Below are 21,839 nucleotides of genomic sequence, written 5' to 3' on the forward strand. Positions count from 1 at the left end.
AAATCTCTTTGCAGGATTGGCCACACCTTGCAATCACTTCTGGGGAGATGCATATCCTCAATGTAAATCTCTTTGCATGATTGCCCCCCCCATCTTCACTTCTGGGGAAATGCATATCCACCACAATGTAAATCTCTTTGCCTGATTGGCCACCTCACATCATCACTTCTGGGGAGATGCATATCGATAATGTAAATCTCTTTGCAGGATTGGCTACCTGAGGGTACACTTCAGCTCGCCTTAGGCCTGTCCAAGTGACAGCACGACAAAGATCAGACTCAGACGGTTGGTCAAGTCTAGTAGTTTATTATCATCATTTGCGAATGGGCTGGACTTCTGACATCCTTGGAGGAGAACGAGAAGTGAGATCCTGAGCACAGTTTACACACACCTTTTATACGTTCCTGATTACATTGGTTCATATGGTACACACGACTTGCATGTACACAGGAAGCTTCATTTGCATAAGCATTTGACAGTTTCTTGGCTGTGGTTTTTATGTTTCACATTAACAAAGGGCAAGTTACGGAACACATTCTTGCGGAATAGCAGTTAAGCCTGCGGCTGCACGAACATTGTCCACGCCTTCCTCTTAAGGCATGAAGATTCTGAGAATTGGCTCACACCTGCCTATGACTAATATGCCTTGGCATGCCAAGCCCAAACCGCTCGCTCTTCACACATTTCTTGCAATCTAAAGATAACCATGCAAAGTTTCCACTGTTGTCCCTTTGCACGCAATCGCCCCTTTCATTAAAGGTCATAGAAAAGATCTTTCCTCGGCATGAGCACAGCTTTGCACCAAATCCTGCACCCACAATTCGGCCCTTTTGCTCATGCCGAGCAAGATCACACTTCAATTTTGTTCAGGTTGTCCATCTCCTGTGCCCACATCATCCGTTCTAGTTTCTTTCTTTGTGGGGTGCCTTTACTCATTTCTCCACTGTTCTGCCACAGCAGTCCACACAACATCCCATCAACATTGAAAACATTGTACACAGAGGCAAACAGTCAACACCAGCCCTGCTATTACCAGTATTGGGGTCAATAATTTCCAGACCAGTACTTTTAACAATTTCATCCACCAACTATCCCCTGTTCCACTCTCATGATGAATGCTATCTGCAATCTTGTGTAACCTGCAGATACCTGCCAACACCCCTTCACTGGCACCGGGTATATGCATGCAACATTGGGAGCCCACCATTTTGCAAACCCCGCCCCTTTCTGCGGTCAACATTTCCAAGACATACCTATTTTGGAGGGCCACCAATCGGGTTGCTTTCATCTCATATGTAATAGTAGTCCGGATGTCTGAAGTTTCTCTAATGAGGGACTCTACTGCTCTACTCAGTCTTCGTACCTCCTGGCTGTTCAAAAATATCCCAACAGGTAACACCATAGCTTTAACTATGTCCAGAAGGATATCCAAATCAGTGTCCTCCTGGACCGGCTTCTGTCCCAGCTCCCTCTCGTGCCTATGTCTGTCATGCATTTCCTTCGGGGTATAAACCACGGCCGCTGGTATTATGCGTGCAAAATAAAAGGTACCGATGAGAGAATCTCAAGACAACCATAAATAGGCCTTCTTGTTACATACATATGCATATCCCTTAATATCACCCAACCTTCTGGTGTAGTTGGAGAGATCGTATGTTGTATTGCAACCCGGGACGGTCCCTCTTCCTAACCTCTTGATACAGATACTTCGGGGGTGGGGGAAGTTTCCCCATTCTTATCCGTTCGGAGAGGTCTCCCATGGTGAACGTGAGTCCCTCCGTAACCACTTTACGATTTACCTCTGCCAACATTTCTGATGCATTCATTGTAAAACACCTGGAGGTATTGTACTTATCCACCGAAGGGTCCTTCCTCCAATAGACCGTCATCCATAATAGGATACAACTGTCAAAAGCGTACAAGGGGGGGTATCCCATCCCCAAAGTGGCGGGGAACATGACTACATATCCAACATTCTGATATATTCAATGCCCTTTGCGTCTTGTCCATTAATCGCACATAGCTATTCTTCCCTCGTCATCGGAAAATTCGTCATGCTCATGTTTGTCTCTACTATGCACATACTTAATATCAGTATTGTTGGGAGGACCCTCATCTGGTAAAAGGTTTTTCATCTCATACATTGAAGGGTGTTCCAGATACCATAAAAATACACACAATCCCATCATAATCAAGAGTCCCACACTCTTTTGCTTTGTCGTACCGGCATACTTGTCAACATTTACCTTAATTTTTCTGTATCCTGGCGGTGCCTCCATTTCCAATATCCTTCTTTCTTAATATAGTGTATGCTCGTAGCAGCTGGTTTGAGCGCCTAGCAATCTGTGTGGACAACCTCCATGCAAATGATAAACTATTTAAAGCTCCAGTGTCCTTGTACCCTAAATGTACGGGCCTCACTGGCGACCCTTTCACCGATCTGTCCCACGTCTCATTGTGACTGTCCCAGGAGGGGAACGCCGGAGGCCCTTCGAGCCGATTGCTCACATCAAGTCGTGCCAGTCCCAGGAGGGGAGTGCCGGAGGCCCTTCGAGCAATCGCTCATCGTCTTTGGCAAGGCTGCGTACTGCTCTGACCGACAAAAGAGTTTGTTCCTTAACAATCAAAGTTCAATTCGCAGTCCTTACTCGTTGCCTGGCACATATACCTTTCGTGATCTGAGATTGCACCTGAGGGCATCCGTGGGAGGTGGGGCTTGGGCCGAGAGTAAAAGATCTGGTTGCAACTTGGGCGATTGTGCTATTTCTAGATCCTCTGTCCGCTTGACATAATTGGCATGGTACCAATGCGGCTTACTGTCCACTTTAACCGCAGTCTGGGTCGTCAATAGTACCTGAAAGGGTCCTTTCCAGCGGGGTTGCAGACCGCTGGTTCTGTCAAAGGCCTTCAGAACTACCCAGTCACCTGGTTTCAAATTGTGGCCTGTTCCAATGGGTGGCAAGGGTGCTGCATCTTTCACTTGCGCATGCATGGAAAGAAGCCTGTTAGCCAATGCAATACAATACTGTTATAGTGCTGGCCATACTTATTCATACAATTTCTTGGGATTCACAGGAGTACCAATACTGGGTTGCCGGCCCATAACGATGTCAAAGGGGGACAGCCTGTGAGTTTGTTTAGGCATTGTTCTCATGCTCAGTAGTGCCAGGGGCAAAGCATCAGGCCATTTCAGGCTTATTTCTGCACACGCCTTTGCCAACTTATTCTTCAGAACCTTATTGGTGCCCTCTATGATCCATGCTGACTGGGGGTGAAAAACTGTGGAATCTTTGATCAATTCACAATGCCTTACATACCATTCCCACTACCTCACCCGTGGAGTGGGGTCCGTTATCCGACCACCAGTAGGTAGGGACTGCATACAGGGGCACCCAATGTTTTAATATGCAGTTGAAGTAGCAGTATTCTCTCGAAGGGGAAAGGCTTCCACCCTACCAGAGTATCCACATTTCATCACCAGGCAGTAAGCAAACTTGTTTACAGATTCTAGATGTGTGAAATCCATGTAAACTACTTCAAAAGGCTGAGTGGGCAGCTTACAGTGTTCTGCCGGGGCCAGCACGCCCTTGCCAACATTATACATCACTCAAATTTCACTTTTCTTTGCCCATTGTCTGCAATATGGACCAATTCTTTTGTTTTGCCAAACAGTTTTTAGCACACTTTCCATCGTCCTTGCATTTATGATCCATGTGTAACACTTACTACAACATGGAGATAAGTGTTTGGCAACATCCATCTTTCTGTCACCGTATTCACCCATGCTCCACTCTCAAGTTGATATATATCTGCGTTCATGTGCCACTTTCCTTTCTTCCTTCGTAGCATCCTCTTGGATTCTTGCCACCTGGTTTCCCACATCCATCCCTTCTTCCCTCATCCCACACATATAATTGCCTTGTGGCATCATCTGTTCAATTTTCTGCAGCATATTTGGCAGTCATATCTGCTAGATCATTCCCCTGAGACACATAATCCACTACCTTACGATGGGCTGCACATTTATCCCCTGCTACCCTGGTGGGTAGTATCAGACCATTCAATAACTCACATATTAGTGCAGCATGCTTAACCTTTGTGCCCTGTGAAGTGAGGAACCCTCTTTCAGCCCAAAGTCTCCCAAAGTTGGAAACCACCCCATGTGCATATGCTGAATCGATATATATCGTGACAGACTTGCCTTTGCTGCATTTCAGTGCCCTGATCAATGCATGTAATTCTGCTGCTTGTGCAGATTTCTCTGGGAGACATCCCCATGTCTACTACGGTTTCACCCATTGTTACTGCGAAACCCGCCACTGTTTCTCCTGACCCCAATTTGTAACAAGACCCATTACAGAACAATATGCCCTCTCCGTCTCTTTGCATGATTGGCCACCCTGTCATCACTTCTGAGGAGATGCATATCTACAATGTAAATCTCTTTGTAGGTTTGGCCACCCATCGTCATAACCTCTGAGGAGATGCATATCCACAATGTGAATTTCTTTGCATGATTGGCCACCCCTCATCATCACTTTTGGGGAGATGCTTATCCAGAATGTAAATTTCTTTGCATGAATGGCCACCCTTCGTCATCAATTCTGGGGCGGATGCATATCCACAATGTAAATCTCTTTGCATGATTGGCCACCCATCATCATCATTTCTGCGGAGATGCATATCCACAAGGTAAATATCTTTGCATGATTGGCCACCCCTCATCGCTTCTGGGGAGATGCACATCCACAATATGAATCTCTTTGCATGATTGGCCACCCTGTAATCACTTCTGATGAGATGCATATCCACAATATAAATCTCTTTGCAGGATTGGCTACCCTTCGTCATCACTTCTGGGGAGATGCATAGCCACAATGTAAATCACTTTGCAGGATTGTCCCTACCTTGCGATCACTTCTGGGGAGATGCATATCCACAATGTACATCTCTTTGCATGATTGGCCACCCCACATCATCACTTCTGGGGAGAAGCATATCCACAATGTACATCTCTTAGCATGATTGGCCACCCCACTTCATCACTTCTGGGGAGATGCATATCCACAATGTACATCTCTTTACAGGATTGGCTACCCTTCGTCATCACGTCTGGGGAGAAGCATAGCCACAATGTAAATCACTTTGCAGGATTGTCCCTACCTTGCGATCACTTCTGGGGAGATGCATATCCACAATGTACATCTCTTAGCATGATTGGCCACCCCACTTCATCACTTCTGGGGAGATGCATATCCACAGTGTAAGTCTCTTTGCAGGATTAGCCACCCCTCACCATAACTTTTGGGGAGATGCATATCCACAGTGTAAATGTCTTTGCTGGATTGGTCCCCCCTCATCATCACTTCTGGGGAGAGACATATCCACAATGTAAATGTCTTTGCAGGATTGGCCACCCCTCCTCACCATAACTTTTGGGGAGATGCATATCCACAGTGTAAATGTCTTTGTTGGATTGGTCCCCCCTCATCATCACTTCTGGGGAGAGACATATCCACAATGTAAATGTCTTTGCAGGATTGGCCACCCCTCCTCACCATTTCTGGGGAGATGCATATCCACAATGTGAATCTCTTTGCATGATTGGCCACCCTGTCATCACTTCTGAGGAGATGCCCGTCCGCAATGTAAATCTCTTCAGATGATTGGCCACCCCTCGCCATTACTTTTGGGGAGAGGCATATCCACAATGTGAATTTCTTTGCATGATGAGCCACCCCACTTCATCACTTCTGGGGAGATGCATATCCACAGTGTAAGTCTCTTTGCAGGATTAGCCACCCCTCACCATAACTTTTGGGGAGATGCATATCCACAGAGTAAATGTCTTTGCTGGATTGGTCCCCCCTCGTCATCACTTCTGGGGAGATGCATATCCACAGTGCAAGTCTCTTTGCAGGATTAGCCACCCCTCACCATAACTTTTGGGGAGATGCATATCCACAGTGTAAATGTCTTTGCTGGATTGGTCCCCCCTCATCATCACTTCTGGGGAGAGACATATCCACAATGTAAATGTCTTTGCAGGATTGGCCACCCCTCCTCACCATTTCTGGGGAGATGCATATCCACAATGTGAATCTCTTTGCATGATTGGCCACCCTGTCATCACTTCTGAGGAGATGCACATCCGCAATGTAAATCTCTTCAGATGATTGGCCATTCCTCGTCATCACTTCAGAGGAAATACATATCCACAAGGTAAATCTCTTTGCAGGATTGGCCACACCTCGCTATCACTTCTGGGTAGATGCATATCCACAATGTAAATCTCTTTGCCTGATTGGCCACACCTCATCGTCACTTCTGGGGATATGCACATCCACAATGTAAATCTCTTTGCGTGATTGGCCAACCTGTCATCATTTCTGAAGAGATGCATATCCACAATATAAATCTCTTTGCAGGATTGGCCACCCAACGTCATCACTTCTGGGGAGATGTTTATTCACAATGTAAATCCCTTTGCATGAATGGCCATCCCTTGTCATCAATTCTGGGGAGGATGCATATCCACAATGTAAATCTCTTTGCATGATTGGCCACCCCACATCATCACTTCTGGGGAGATGCATATCCACAATGTAAATCTCTTTGCATGATTGGCCGTTGCTCATCATCATTTCCGAGGAGATGCATATCCGCAATGTAAATCTCTTTGCATGATTGCCCATCCTGTCATCACTTCTGAGGAGATGCATATCCACAATGTAAATCTCTTTGCATGATTGGCCACCCCTCATCGTCACTTCTGGGGAGATGCACATCCACAATGTAAATCTCTTTGCATGAATGGCCACCCTGTCATCACTACTGAGGAGATGCATATCCACAATGTAAATCTCTTTGCAGGTTTGGCCACCCATCGTCATAACCTCTGAGGAGGTGCATATCCACAATGTGAATTTCTTTGCATGATTGGCCACCCCTCGTCATCAATTCTGGGGAGGATGCATATCCATAATGTAAATCTCTTTGCATGATTGGCCACCCATCATCATTATTTCTGGGGAGATGCATATCCACAAGGTAAATATCTTTGCATGATTGGCCACCCCTCATCACTTCTGGGGAGATGCACATCCACAATATGAATCTCTTTGCATGATTGTCCACCCTGTCATCACTTCTGATGAGATGCATATCCACAATGTGAATCTCTTTGCATGATTGCCCACTCTGTCATCACTTCTGAGGAGATGCATATCCACAATGTAAATCTCTTTGCATGGTTGGTCACCCCTCACCATCACTTCTGGGGAGATGCACATCCACAATGTAAATCTCTTTGCGTGATTGGCCACCCCTCATCATCTCTTCTGGGCAGATGCACATCCACAATATAAATCTATTTGCATGATTGGCCACTGTTAAGCTGTGCATCTCTGGAGCGCTGCGTACCTGAAGTTTCAGTCGCTGGTCTCGCCGGTGATGCCAGACTGGTAAACCTCCAAACTGAATGCAGAAATTGTAGCGCTAGGAAGCGACCCCGACCCAACCCTAATGGAACAGGGATGGATTGGAATTACCTCCCAACGCCACTGGGTCACCTCCCTGTGGATTAAAGTGACGTCGGGACAGTGCAAGCACTGACAGGGAGGTGATGAGGTGGTGAGTTGATCTGATCCGGTAGAGGTACACAACTGGAGGATGAGTAGTCCACAGAAGATGTCCAGGCACGATCCACCAAGGCAGTCGATAATCAGGAAGGCTGGTACCCAGAGCCAATATGACAAGAGAGATCCAGGTAAACAAGGGGATCAGGAAAAGAGTAGAGCCAGGAAGCAGGGAGGCCCAAGGAGAGGGAGAAGAACTGAAAGGGAACCCCACAACCTCCTAAGAGCCACAGAGCCAAGGGAAACTGATCACACTAGAATTGAACCAGGGAGGGGGAGAGAAGCTGGAGGGCAGGAACCACAAGGAGGGGACCCAACAGGAACTAAGGGAGCCCGAAGGCCAGAGAAAAGGACAAGGAAGCAGGAACCAAGGAGCAGGAACCTGATGCTAGGCACCAAGCGACGGTAAGTGGGGAACAAACCGCGTTAAGACGCGATCAGCAGAGGGCCGGACGCTATTTACAGCGTCCGGCACGAAAGCGAGGCGTGGAACGCTAGCGGGACCGCGCCTGCGTGCTGGCCGAGCGGGCACCAGAACGAGGCTTGGAACACAAGCTTGTCTGCCCGTTCCTGGTTACCCGCGAGGTCCGCGCACGCAAGTGATCGCCGGCCCGCTGCCCACGGACACGCTTCCCAAGCCGGTAATATGGGTATAGCTGCCACGTCCGGGAACGGATGTGATGAGAAGGCCAGGTAAGTGTCCTAACAGCCACCCTATCATCACTTCTGAGGAAATGCATATCCACAATGTAAATGTCTTTGCAGGATTGGCCACCCCTCGCCATTACTTTTGGGGAGAGGCATATCCACAATGTGAATTTCTTTGCATGAATGGCCACCCCTCGTCATCAATTCAGGAGAGGATGCATATCCACAATGTAAATCTCTTTGCATGATTGGCCACCCCACATCACTTCTGGGGAGATGCATATCCACAATGTACATCTCTTAGCATGACTGGCCACCCCACTTCATCACTTCTGGGGAGATGCATATCCACAATGTACATCTCTTTGCATGATTGCCCCCCCACGTCATCACTTCTGTGGAGTTGCATATCCATAATGTAAATCTCTTTGCAGGATTAACTACCCTTCTTCATCACTTCTGGGGAGATGCATATCCACAATGTAAATCTCTTTGCCTGATTGGCTACCCCTTATCGTCACTTCTGGGGAGATGCACATCCACAATGGAAATCTCTTTGCATGATTTCCCCCACCCCCGCCATCACGTCTGGGGAGATGCCTATATCCACAGTGTAAATCTCTTTGCAGGATTGGCCACCCCTTGCCATTACTTTTGGGGAGAGGCATATCCACAATGTGAATTTCTTTGCATGATTGGCCACCCCTCGTCATCAATTCTGGGGAGGATGCATATCCATAATGTAAATCTCTTTGCATGATTGGCCACCCATCATCATTATTTCTGGGGAGATGCATATCCACAAGGTAAATATCTTTGCATGATTGGCCACCCCTCATCACTTCTGGGGAGATGCACATCCACAATATGAATCTCTTTGCATGATTGTCCACCCTGTCATCACTTCTGATGAGATGCATATCCACAATGTGAATCTCTTTGCATGATTGCCCACTCTGTCATCACTTCTGAGGAGATGCATATCCACAATGTAAATCTCTTTGCATGGTTGGTCACCCCTCACCATCACTTCTGGGGAGATGCACATCCACAATGTAAATCTCTTTGCGTGATTGGCCACCCCTCATCATCTCTTCTGGGCAGATGCACATCCACAATATAAATCTATTTGCATGATTGGCCACTGTTAAGCTGTGCATCTCTGGAGCGCTGCGTACCTGAAGTTTCAGTCGCTGGTCTCGCCGGTGATGCCAGACTGGTAAACCTCCAAACTGAATGCAGAAATTGTAGCGCTAGGAAGCGACCCCGACCCAACCCTAATGGAACAGGGATGGATTGGAATTACCTCCCAACGCCACTGGGTCACCTCCCTGTGGATTAAAGTGACGTCGGGACAGTGCAAGCACTGACAGGGAGGTGATGAGGTGGTGAGTTGATCTGATCCGGTAGAGGTACACAACTGGAGGATGAGTAGTCCACAGAAGATGTCCAGGCACGATCCACCAAGGCAGTCGATAATCAGGAAGGCTGGTACCCAGAGCCAATATGACAAGAGAGATCCAGGTAAACAAGGGGATCAGGAAAAGAGTAGAGCCAGGAAGCAGGGAGGCCCAAGGAGAGGGAGAAGAACTGAAAGGGAACCCCACAACCTCCTAAGAGCCACAGAGCCAAGGGAAACTGATCACACTAGAATTGAACCAGGGAGGGGGAGAGAAGCTGGAGGGCAGGAACCACAAGGAGGGGACCCAACAGGAACTAAGGGAGCCCGAAGGCCAGAGAAAAGGACAAGGAAGCAGGAACCAAGGAGCAGGAACCTGATGCTAGGCACCAAGCGACGGTAAGTGGGGAACAAACCGCGTTAAGACGCGATCAGCAGAGGGCCGGACGCTATTTACAGCGTCCGGCACGAAAGCGAGGCGTGGAACGCTAGCGGGACCGCGCCTGCGTGCTGGCCGAGCGGGCACCAGAACGAGGCTTGGAACACAAGCTTGTCTGCCCGTTCCTGGTTACCCGCGAGGTCCGCGCACGCAAGTGATCGCCGGCCCGCTGCCCACGGACACGCTTCCCAAGCCGGTAATATGGGTATAGCTGCCACGTCCGGGAACGGATGTGATGAGAAGGCCAGGTAAGTGTCCTAACAGCCACCCTATCATCACTTCTGAGGAAATGCATATCCACAATGTAAATGTCTTTGCAGGATTGGCCACCCCTCGCCATTACTTTTGGGGAGAGGCATATCCACAATGTGAATTTCTTTGCATGAATGGCCACCCCTCGTCATCAATTCAGGAGAGGATGCATATCCACAATGTAAATCTCTTTGCATGATTGGCCACCCCACATCACTTCTGGGGAGATGCATATCCACAATGTACATCTCTTAGCATGACTGGCCACCCCACTTCATCACTTCTGGGGAGATGCATATCCACAATGTACATCTCTTTGCATGATTGCCCCCCCCACGTCATCACTTCTGTGGAGTTGCATATCCATAATGTAAATCTCTTTGCAGGATTAACTACCCTTCTTCATCACTTCTGGGGAGATGCATATCCACAATGTAAATCTCTTTGCCTGATTGGCCACCCCTTATCGTCACTTCTGGGGAGATGCACATCCACAATGGAAATCTCTTTGCATGATTTCCCCCACCCCCGCCATCACGTCTGGGGAGATGCCTATATCCACAGTGTAAATCTCTTTGCAGGATTGGCCACCCCTTGCCATTACTTTTGGGGAGAGGCATATCCACAATGTGAATTTCTTTGCATGATGAGCCACCCCTCATCATCACTTCTGGGGAGATGCATGGCCACAATGTAAATGTCTTTGCAGGATTGGCCCCCCCTCCTCATCACTTCTTGAGAGATGCATGGCCACAATGTAAATCTCTTTACATGATTAGCTACCCTTTGTCATCACTTCTGGGGAGATGCATATCCACAATGTAAATCTCTTTACATGATTGGCTACCCTTCGTCATCACTTCTGGGGAGGTGCATATCCACAATGTAAATCTCTTTGCGTGATTGCCCACCCTGTCATCACTTCTGAGGAGATGCATATCCACAATGTAAATCTCTTCGCAGGATTGGCTACCCTTTGTCATCACTTCTGTGGAGAGGGATATCCACAATGTGACTTTCTTTGCATGATTGGCCACCCCTCGTCATCACTTCTGGGGAGATGCACATCCACAATGTAAATCTCTTTGCAGGATTGGCCACACCTTGCGATCACTTCTGGGGAGATGCATATCCACAATGTAAATCTCTTTGCATGATTTCCCCCACCCCCGCCATCACGTCTGGGGAGATGCCTATATCCACAGTGTAAATCTCTTTGCAGGATTGGCCACCCCTCGCCATTACTTTTGGGGAGAGGCATATCCACAATGTGAATTTCTTTGCATGATGAGCCACCCCTCATCATCACTTCTGGGGAGATGCATGGCCACAATGTAAATGTCTTTGCAGGATTGCCCCCCCCTCATCATCACTTCTTGAGAGATGCATGGCCACAATGTAAATCTCTTTACATGATTGGCTACCCTTCGTCATCACTTCTGGGGAGATGCATATCCACAATGTAAATCTCTTTGCGTGATTGGCTACCCTTCGTCATCACTTCTGGGGAGGTGCATATCCACAATGTAAATCTCTTTGCGTGATTGCCCACCCTGTCATCACTTCTGAGGAGATGCATATCCACAATGTAAATCTCTTCGCAGGATTGGCTACCCTTTGTCATCACTTCTGTGGAGAGGGATATCCACAATGTGAATTTCTTTGCATGATTGGCCACCCCTCGTCATCACTTCTGGGGAGATGCACATCCACAATGTAAATCTCTTTGCAGGATTGGCCACACCTTGCAATCACTTCTGGGGAGATGCATATCCACAATGTAAATCTCTTTGCATGATTGCCCCCCCATCTTCACTTCTGGGGAGATGCATATCCACCACAATGTAAATCTCTTTGCCTGATTGGCCACCTCACATCATCACTTCTGGGGAGGTGCATATCCACAATGTACATCTCTTTGCATGATTGCCCCTCCCGTCATCACTTCTGGGGAGATGCATATCGATAATGTAAATCTCTTTGCAGGATTGGCTACATGAGGGTACACTTCAGCTCGCCTCAGGCCTGTCCAAGTGACGGCACGAAAAAGATCAGACTCAGACGGTTGGTCAAGTCTAGTAGTTTATTATCATCATTTGCGAATGGGCTGGACTTCTGACGTTCTTGGAGGAGAACGAGAAGTGAGATCCTGAGCACAGTTTACACACACCTTTCATACATTCCTGATTACATTGGTTCATATGGTACACACGACTTGCATGTACACAGGAAGCTTCATTTGCATAAGCATTTGACAGTTTCTTGGCTGTGGTTTTTATGTTTCACATTAACAAAGGGCAAGTTACGGAACACATTCTTGCGGAATAGCAGTTAAGCCTGCGGCTGCACGAACATTGTCCACGCCTTCCTCTTAAGGCATGAAGATTCTGAGAATTGGCTCACACCTGCTTATGACTAATATGCCTTGGCATGCCAAGCCCAAACCGCTCGCTCTTCACACATTTCTTGCAATCTAAAGATAACCATGCAAAGTTTCCACTGTTGTCCCTTTGCACGCAATCGCCCCTTTCATTAAAGGTCATAGAAAAGATCTTTCCTCGGCATGAGCACAGCTTTGCACCAATTCCTGCACCCACAATTCGGCCCTTTTGCTCATGCCGAGCAAGATCACACTTCAATTTTGTTCAGGTTGTCCATCTCCTGTGCCCACATCATCCGTTCTAGTTTCTTTCTTTGTGGGGTGCCTTTACTCATTTCTCCACTGTTCTGCCACAGCAGTCCACACAACATCCCATCAACATTGAAAACATTGTACACAGAGGCAAACAGTCAACACCAGCCCTGCTATTACCAGTATTGGGGTCAATAATTTCCAGCCCAGTACTTTTAACAATTTCATCCACCAACTATCCCGTGTTCCACTCTCATGATGAATGCTATCTGCAATCTTGTGTAACCTGCAGATACCTGCCAACACCCCTTCACTGGCACCGGGTATATGCATGCAACATTGGGAGCCCACCATTTTGCAAACCCCGCCCCTTTCTGCGGTCAACATTTCCAAGACATACCTATTTTGGAGGGCCAACAATCGGGTTGCTTTCATCTCATACGTAATAGTAGTCCGGATGTCTGAAGTTTCTCTAATGAGGGACTCTACTGCTCTACTCAGTCTTCGTACCTCCTGGCTGTTCAAAAATATCCCAACAGGTAACACCATAGCTTTAACTATGTCCAGAAGGATATCCAAATCAGTGTCCTCCTGGACCGGCTTCTGTCCCAGCTCCCTCTCGTGCCTATGTCTGTCATACATTTCCTTCGGGGTATAAACCACGGCCGCTGGTATTATGCGTGCAAAATAAAAGGTCCCGATGAGAGAATCTCAAGACAACCATAAATAGGCCTTCTTGTTACATACATATGCATATCCCTTAATATCACCCAACCTTCTGGTGTAGTTGGAGAGATCGTATGTTGTATTGCAACCCGGGACGGTCCCTCTTCCTAACCTCTTGATACAGATACTTCGGGGGTGGGGGCAGTTTCCCTATTCTTATCCGTTCGGAGAGGTCTCCCATGGTGAACGTGAGTCCCTCCGTAACCACTTTACGATTTACCTCTGCCAACATTTCTGATGCATTCATTGTAAAACACCTGGAGGTATTGTACATATCCACCGAAGGGACCTTCCTCCAATAGACCGTCATCCATAATAGGATACAACTGTCAAATTCGGATACAGCAAAAGCGTACAAGGGGGGGTATCCCATCCCCAAAGTGGCGGGGAACATGACTACATATCCAACATTCTGATATATTCAATGCCCTTTGCGTCTTGTCCATTAATCGCACATAGCTATTCTTCCCTCGTCATCGGAAAATTCGTCATGCTCATGTTTGTCTCTACTATGCACATACTTAATATCAGTATTGTTGGGAGGACCCTCATCTGGTAAAAGGTTTTTCATCTCATACATTGAAGGGTGTTCCAGATACCATAAAAATACACACAATCCCATCATAATCAAGAGTCCCACACTCTTTTGCTTTGTCGTACCGGCATACTTGTCAACCTTTACCTTAATTTTTCTGTATCCTGGCGGTGCCTCCATTTCCAATATCCTTCTTTCTTAATATAGTGTATGCTCGTAGCAGCTGGTTGGAGCGCCTAGCAATCTGTGTGGACAACCTCCACGCAAACGATAAACTATTTAAAGCTCCAGTGTCCTTGTACCCTAAATGTACGGGCCTCACTGGCGACCCTTTCACCGATCTGTCCCACGTCTCATTGTGACTGTCCCAGGAGGGGAACGCCGGAGGCCCTTCGAGCCGATTGCTCACATCAAGTCGTGCCAGTCCCAGGAGGGGAGTGCCGGAGGCCCTTCGAGCAATCGCTCATCGTCTTTGGCAAGGCTGCGTACTGCTCTGACCGACAAAAGAGTTTGTTCCTTAACAATCAAAGTTCAATTCGCAGTCCTTACTCGTTGCCTGGCACATATACCTTTCGTGATCTGAGATTGCACCTGAGGGCATCCGTGGGAGGTGGGGCTTGGGCCGAGAGTAAAAGATCTGGTTGCAACTTGGGCGATTGTGCTATTTCTAGATCCGCTGTCCGCTTGACATAATTGGCATGGTACCAATGCGGCTTACTGTCCACTTTAACCGCAGTCTGGGTCGTCAATAGTACCTGAAAGGGTCCTTTCCAGCGGGGTTGCAGACCGCTGGTTCTGTCAAAGGCCTTCAGAACTACCCAGTCACCTGGTTTCAAATTGTGGCCTGTTCCAATGGGTGGCAAGGGTGCTGCATCTTTCACTTGCGCATGTATGGAAAGAAGCCTGTTAGCCAATGCAATACAATACTGTTATAGTGCTGGCCATACTTATTCAGACAATTTCTTGGGATTCACAGGAGTACCAATACTGGGTTGCCGGCCCATAACGATGTCAAAGGGGGACAGCCTGTGAGTTTGTTTAGGCATTGTTCTCATGCTCAGTAGTGCCAGGGGCAAAGCATCAGGCCATTTCAGGCCTGTTTCTGCACACGCCTTTGCCAACTTATTCTTCAGAACCTTATTGGTGCCCTCTATGATCCATGCTGACTGGGGGTGAAAAACTGTGGAATCTTTGATCAATTCACAATGCCTTACATACCATTCCCACTACCTCACCCGTGGAGTGGGGTCCGTTATCCGACCACCAGTAGGTAGGGACTGCATACAGGGGCACCCAATGTTTTAATATGCAGTTGAAGTAGCAGTATTCTCTCGAAGGGGAAAGGCTTCCACCCAACCAGAGTATCCACATTTCATCACCAGGCAGTAATCAAACTTGTTTACAGATTCTAGATGTGTGAAATCCATGTAAACTACTTCAAAAGGCTGAGTGGGCAGCTTACAGTGTTCTGCCAGGGCCAGCACGCCCTTGCCAACATTATACATCACTCAAATTTCACTTTTCTTTGCCCATTGTCTGCAATATGGACCAATTCTTTTGTTTTGCCAAACAGTTTTTAGCACACTTTCCATCGTCCTTGCATTTATGGTCCATGTGTAACACTTACTACAACATGGAGATAAGTGTTTGGCAACATCCATCTTTCTGTCACCATATTCACCCATGCTCCACTCTCAAGTTGATATATATCTGCGTTCATGTGCCAGTTTCCTTTCTTCCTTCGTAGCATCCTCTTGGATTTTTGCCACCTGGTTTCCCACATCCATCCCTTCCTCCCTCATCCCACACATATAATTGCCTTGTGGCATCATCTGTACAATTTTCTGCAGCATATTTGGCAGTCATATCTGCTAGATCATTCCCCTGAGACACATAATCCACTACCTTACGATGGGCTGCACATTTATCCCCTGCTACCCTGGTGGGTAGTGTCAGAACATTCAATAACTCACATATTAGTGCAGCATGCTTAACCTTTGTGCCCTGTGAAGTGAGGAACCCTCTTTCAGCCCAAAGTCTCCCAAAGTTGGAAACCACCCCATGTGCATATGCTGAATCGATATATATGGTGACAGACTTGCCTTTGCTGCATTTCAGTGCCCTGATCAATGCATGTAATTCTGCTGCTTGTGCAGATTTCTCTGGGAGACATCCCCATGTCTACTACGGTTTCACCCATTGTTACTGCGAAACCCGCCACTGTTTCTCCTGACCCCAATTTGTAACAATACCCATCACAGAACAATATGCCCTCTCCATCTCTTTGCATGATTGGCCACCCTGTCATCACTTCTGAGGAGATGCATATCTACAATGTAAATCTCTTTGCAGGTTTGGCCACCCATCGTCATAACCTCTGAGGAGATGCATATCCACAATGTGAATTTCTTTGCATGATTGGCCACCCCTCATCATCACTTCTGGGGAGATGCTTATCCAGAATGTAAATTTCTTTGCATGAATGGCCACCCCTCGTCATCAATTCTGGGGCGGATGCATATCCACAATGTAAATCTCTTTGCATGATTGGCCACCCATCATCATCATTTCTGCGGAGATGCATATCCACAAGGTAAATATCTTTGCATGATTGGCCACCCCTCATCGCTTCTGGGGAGATGCACATCCACAATATGAATCTCTTTGCATGATTGGCCACCCCACTTCATCACTTCTGGGGAGATGCATATCCACAATGTACATCTCTTTGCATGATTGGCCACCCCACATCATCACTTCTGGGGAGAAGCATATCCACAATGTACATCTCTTAGCATGATTGACCACCCCACTTCATCACTTCTGGGGAGATGCATATCCACAATGTACATCTCTTTACAGGATTGGCTACCCTTCGTCATCACGTCTGGGGAGAAGCATAGCCACAATGTAAATCACTTTGCAGGATTGTCCCTACCTTGCGATCACTTCTGGGGAGATGTATATCCACAGTGTAAGTCTCTTTGCAGGATTAGCCACCCCTCACCATAACTTTTGGGGAGATGCATATCCACAGTGTAAATGTCTTTGCTGGATTGGTCCCCCCTCATCATCACTTCTGGGGAGAGACATATCCACAATGTAAATGTCTTTGCAGGATTGGCCACCCCTCCTCACCATTTCTGGGGAGATGCATATCCACAAAGTGAATCTCTTTGCATGATTGACCACCCTGTCATCACTTCTGAGGAGATGCACATCCGCAATGTAAATCTCTTCAGATGATTGGCCATTCCTTGTCATCACTTCAGAGGAAATACATATCCACAAGGTAAATCTCTTTGCAGGATTGGCCACACCTCGCTATCACTTCTGGGTAGATGCATATCCACAATGTAAATCTCTTTGCCTGATTGGCCACACCTCATCGTCACTTCTGGGGAGATGCACATCCACAATGTAAATCTCTTTGCGTGATTGGCCAACCTGTCATCATTTCTGAGGGGATGCATATCCACAATATAAATCTCTTTGCAGGATTGGCCACCCAACGTCATCACTTCTGGGTAGATGTTTATTCACAATGTAAATTCCTTTGCATGAATGGCCATCCCTTGTCATCAATTCTGGGGAGGATGCATATCCACAATGTAAATCTCTTTGCATGATTGGCCACCCTTCATCACTTTTGGGGAGATGCAAATCCACAATGTCAATCTCTTTGCATGATTGGCCACCCCACATCATCACTTCTGGGGAGATGCATATCCACAATGTAAATCTCTTTGCATGATTGGCCATTGCTCATCATCATTTCCGAGGAGATGCATATCCGCAATGTAAATCTCTTTGCATGATTGCCCATCCTGTCATCACTTCTGAGGAGATGCATATCCACAATGTAAATCTCTTTGCATGATTGGCCACCCCTCATCGTCACTTCTGGGGAGATGCACATCCACAATGTAAATCTCTTTGCATGAATGGCCACCCTGTCATCACTACTGAGGAGATGCATATCCACAATGTAAATCTCTTTGCAGGTTTGGCCACCCATCGTCATAACCTCTGAGGAGGTGCATATCCACAATGTGAATTTCTTTGCATGATTGGCCACCCCTCGTCATCAATTCTGGGGAGGATGCATATCCATAATGTAAATCTCTTTGCATGATTGGCCACCCATCATCATTATTTCTGGGGAGATGCATATCCACAAGGTACATATCTTTGCATGATTGGCCACCCCTCAACACTTCTGGGGAGATGCACATCCACAATATGAATCTCTTTGCATGATTGTCCACTCTGTCATCACTTCTGAGGAGATGCATATCCACAATGTAAATCTCTTTGCATGATTGCCCACTCTGTCATCACTTCTGAGGAGATGCATATCCACAATGTAAATCTCTTTGCATGATTGGCCACCCCTCATCATCACTTCTGGGGAGATGCACATCCACAATATGAATCTCTTTGCATGATTGTCCACTCTGTCATCACTTCTGAGGAGATGCATATCCACAATGTAAATCTCTTTGCATGGTTGGTCACCCCTCACCATCACTTCTGGGGAGATGCACATCCACAATGTAAATCTCTTTGCGTGATTGGCCACCCCTCATCATCTCTTCTGGGCAGATGCACATCCACAATATAAATCTATTTGCATGATTGGCCACCCTATCATCACTTCTGAGGAAATGCATGTCCACAATGTAAATGTCTTTGCAGGTTTGGACACCCATCGTCATAACCTCTGAGGAGATGCATATCCACAATGTGAATTTCTTTGCATGAATGGCCACCCCTTGTCATCAATTCAGGGGAGGATGCACATCCACAATATAAATCTATTTGCATGATTGACCACCCTATCATCACTTCTGAGGAAATGCATATCCACAATGTAAATGTCTTTGCAGGTTTGGACACCCCTCGTGATCACTTCTGGGGAGATGCTTATCCACAATGTACATTTCTTTGCATGAATGGCCACCCCTCGTCATCAATTCAGGGGAGGATGCATATCCACAATGTAAATCTCTTTGCATGATTGGCCACCCCACTGGGGAGATGCATATCCACAATGTACATCTCTTAGCATGATTGGCCACCCCACTTCATCACTTCTGGGGAGATGCATATCCACAATGTACATCTCTTTGCAGGATTGCCCCCCCCCCCCCCACGTCATCACTTCTGTGGAGTTGCATATCCATAATGTAAATCTCTTTGCAGGATTAACTACCCTTCTTCATCACTTCTGGGGAGATGCATATCCACAATGTAAATCTCTTTGCCTGATTGGCCACCCCTCATCGTCACTTCTGGGGAGATGCACATCCACAATGTAAATCTCTTTGCATGATTGGCCATCCCACATCATCACTTCTGGGAAGATGCACATCCACAATGTAAATCTCTTTGCGTGATTGGCCACCCTGTCATCACTTCTGAGGAGATGCATATCCACAATGTAAATCTCTTTGCATGATTGGCCATCCCACATCATCACTTCTGGGAAGATGCACATCCACAATGTAAATCTCTTTGCGTGATTGGCCACCCTGTCATCACTTCTGAGGAGATGCATATCCACAATGTACATCTCTTTGCAGGATTGCCCCCCCCCCCACGTCATCACTTCTGTGGAGTTGCATATCCATAATGTAAATCTCTTTGCAGGATTAACTACCCTTCTTCATCACTTCTGGGGAGATGCATATCCACAATGTAAATCTCTTTGCCTGATTGGCCACCCCTCATCGTCACTTCTGGGGAGATGCACATCCACAATGTAAATCTCTTTGCATGATTGGCCATCCCACATCATCACTTCTGGGAAGATGCACATCCACAATGTAAATCTCTTTGCGTGATTGGCCACCCTGTCATCACTTCTGAGGAGATGCATATCCACAATGTAAATCTCTTTGCAGGATTGGCCACCCATCGTCATCACTTGTGGGGAGATGTTTATTCACAATGTAAATCCCTTTGCATGATTGGCCACCCCTCATCACTTTTGGGGAGATGCATATCCACAATGTAAATCTCTTTGCATGATTGCCCCCCCCAGCCCATATCCTCACTTCTAGGGAGATGCATATCCACAATGTAAATCTCTTTGCAGGGTTGACTACCCTTTGTCATCACTTCTGGGGAGATGCATATTCACAATGTAAATCTCTTTGCAGGATTGGACAACCATCTTTATAACCTCTGGGAAGATGCATATCCATAATGTGAATTTCTTTGCATGATTGACCACCCCTCGTCATCACTTCTGGGGAGATGGATATCCACAATGTAAATCTCTTTACGTAATTGGCCACCCCTCGTCATCCCATCTGGGGAGATTCATATCCACAATGTGAATCTCTTTGCCTGATTGGCCACCACTCCATCAATTCTGGGGAGGATGCATATCCACAATGTAAATCTCTTTGCATGTTTGGCCACCCCTCATCATCATTTCTGGGGAGATGCATATCCAAATGTAAATCTCTTTGCATGATTGGCCACCCCTCATCATCACTTCTGAGGAGATGCATATCCACAATGTAAATCTCTTTGCAGGATTGGCTACCCTTCGTCATCACTTCTGGAGGGATGCATAGCCACAATGTAAATCTCTTTGCAGGATTGTCCACACCGTGCAACCACTTCTAGGGAGATGCATATCTACAATGTGAATCTCTTTGCAGGATTGTCCACACTGTGTGATCGCTTCTGGGGAGATGCATATCTAAAATGTAAATCTCTTTGCAGGATTGTCCACACTGTGCGATCACTTCTGGGGAGATGCATATCCATAATGTGCATCTCTTTGCCTTATTACCCCCCCCCCCATCATCACTTCTGAGGAGATGCACATTCACAACGTAAATCTCTTTGCATGATTGGCCACCCCTTGTCATCACTTCTGCAGACATGCATATCCACAATGTAAATGTCTTTGCAGGATTGACCACCCCTCCTCACCAATTCTGGGGAGATACATTTCCACAATGTAAATCTCTGCAGGATTGGCCACCCATCGTTATGACCTCTGGGAAGATGCATATCCACAATGTAAATCTCTTTGCATGATTTCTCTCTCCCCCCTGTCATCACTTCTGGGGTGATGCATATCCACAATATAAATCTCTTAGCAGGATTTGCCAAAACTCACTGTCACTTCTGGGGAGATGCATATCCACAATGTAAATCTCTTTGCATGATTGGCCACCCCTCATCAACACTTCTAGGGAGATGCATATCCACAATGTAAATCTCTTTGCATGTTTGCCCCCCGTCATCACTTCTGGCGAGATGCATATCCACAATGTAAATCTCTTTGCATGTTTGCCCCCCGTCATCACTTCTGGCGAGATGCATATCCACAATGCAAATCTCTTTGCATGATTGGCCAATTCTCATCATCATTTCTGAGGAGATGCATATCCACAATGTGAATCTCTTTGCATGATTGGCCACCCCGCGTCATCACTTCTGCAGACATGCATATCCACAATGTAAATGTCTTTGCAGGATTGAGCACCCCTCCTCACCAATTCTGGGGAAATACATATCCACAATGTAATTCTCTTTGCAGGATTGAC

This window comes from Ambystoma mexicanum, chromosome 1p (assembly GCF_040938575.1).
Source record: "Ambystoma mexicanum isolate Mex_15411 chromosome 1p, UKY_AmexF1_1, whole genome shotgun sequence".
Classification (NCBI taxonomy): Eukaryota; Metazoa; Chordata; class Amphibia; order Caudata; family Ambystomatidae; genus Ambystoma; species Ambystoma mexicanum.